Source organism: Gossypium hirsutum, chromosome A11, assembly GCF_007990345.1.
Source record: "Gossypium hirsutum isolate 1008001.06 chromosome A11, Gossypium_hirsutum_v2.1, whole genome shotgun sequence".
In the NCBI taxonomy this organism is placed as follows: Eukaryota; Viridiplantae; Streptophyta; class Magnoliopsida; order Malvales; family Malvaceae; genus Gossypium; species Gossypium hirsutum.
The window spans coordinates 116,606,570-116,608,471 of record NC_053434.1 but is presented as its reverse complement, the minus strand read 5'-3'; the positions used below and the strand labels follow the sequence as shown (position 1 = coordinate 116,608,471).

Genomic DNA, 1,902 nt, shown 5'->3' with positions numbered 1-1,902 from the left:
GAAGCGGAGTCGCGTCTTCTTTTCCACCCGACCACCTAGATTAATAGTTTTGGAGTAGTATTGGCCATAGACTGGTGCTATGGCCAGGCAAAATATCATTGCCCATGTAAATACCATCTGTTTTTCCATCTATAATATTGGGTTTTGACACTTCAAAATAAAGGAATAACAGTTGGTTTTGTGCTTCTTGTTGCACATCGTAGGGCTTTAGATAGAATTGTGCTGAATTTTAAAACTAGCTTCTTCTTTTTTTAATAAAATAGTTAAGTAAAAGCAAGAAATTCCTGTCTTATTTTATTTTTATAAATCATATGTATCAGGGGGACGGAGTCAGAATTTCTATTTGGGAGGCCGGAATTAAATTATATGTTTTTACGATATTAAAAATACAATTCACTTTTTTAATAGCCTATATCTTTATAATTTTTAAAGGATTAAATTAAATTTTTATTATTTTTAAGAGTGCCAAAATAAATTTTACCATTATCAATGCAGAGCCCCTCACTGATATGGATGAAAATGTAGAGAAGTGTTTAATTGTGATTGGAGGACTGAAGTTTCTTTTTAATGACTTAGAAGTTAATTGGCCGGCACTACTCTTTAAATATTGATAAATATCTCAACACGAGGTTCTTATTTTTTTGATTACTACTTAATGTTCTTAAGACATTGGAGAAATTTGGCTTAGCTCCAATGCTAGATGTAATAGCCAATTTTGGCCTAAAAGAACCCAAACCAAATAAACAAAAAAATAGTCCAATACATGGCTCAAAATTAAAACAAAACCTAATTAAAACCCAATACCCAGATTTTAGCCCAAAATAAACCCAATAACCTAAAACCCTAAAGCCCAAGTCAGCCCACTATCTTAAACCAGCCACCCTAACCCTAGCCACCAAAGTTCAGCCGCCACTCCCCCCTCTGCCCTTGGCCATCACGCGCGCCACCACCACCGCTTGGGGCACCAACCATCGGCCTTCCACACGTCTGACACCTGCAAGACGAAACTAGCACGCGAAACACAAGAAACGAAGAAGAAAAAATAGTAGACAAGAAGAAAAAAAACAAAAAATGAATCTATGTAATTCAGTTATAAGAGTCGAAACATCCATTTGTAGTTTTTTTTGGACACGAACATTTAGCAATAAAAATCAAGAGCAAAACAGATAAAAAAGGGTGATTTCCGATCTATTCTCTTTGTTTTCATTTCATTGCTAATCTATTTTAGTTTCTTTTTATCTTTACTTGCAAATCTATTAAATAAAGTGGGCACGAAAATAAATAAAAGGAGGGAGTAGAGGGCCTCACCGGAATCGGTCGGGGCTTCATCACCGGAGATCCCTCCTCCGTCGTCAGGGTCGCGTCATTTAGAGAGGGAGAGACCCTTTCATTTCCGCATTGTTTGGCTGAAAACTCGGCCTTCAAAGGGTCCCAAAAACGGGGTTGAAATACCTATTATTGCGCGTCACCGGCCACCGAAAACGGTGGTGGTACGGTGGACGGTGAGGGAGCCCGATCGTTGGAAAGACAAAAGGGGGAGAGGGTGTTTTGTTTTTTCCTTGGAAAACAAAAGAGAACGGCAGATCAAAAAGAGTGAATGAAATTTGGGTTTTATTTCACCCTTGACATGATGTCGTTTGGGGGGGGTGGGGTCTGTGAACTTTCCCTAAAAGGGAAATTTTGTGCGTTTAGTCCTCCTCTCTCGCAAGCTCGTTCAATTAACCCCTATTTTCTATCTTCTTTTGTTTTTTTTTTAAATTTGGCCCTCAGATCTTGTTTGGTTATCGTTTTGATCCCTAATTAACTATCCAATATTTATACTTTTATACCCGAATTTTAATTTGTTTTTAGCCATGTCCTAAATCTATTTAATTCATTTATTAACTCTTTTTTTTGTTTCAT

At 37.2% G+C, this 1,902-nt stretch overlaps 1 long non-coding RNA gene across 2 annotated transcripts; it reads right to left on the bottom strand.

The window, feature by feature from the left end:
- Positions 1-615: 615 nt before the first annotated feature.
- On the bottom strand, positions 616-1,609 carry LOC107962220 (uncharacterized). Of its 2 annotated transcripts, none has more exons than XR_001701542.2 (2): positions 1,309-1,609; positions 616-1,007 (listed from the first exon to the last, which is right to left on the bottom strand). It is a non-coding gene; the product is annotated as an uncharacterized lncRNA (long non-coding RNA). The 2 variants fall into 2 exon arrangements; XR_005904535.1 differs by having other exon boundaries at positions 616-994.
- Positions 1,610-1,902: the final 293 nt, after the last annotated feature.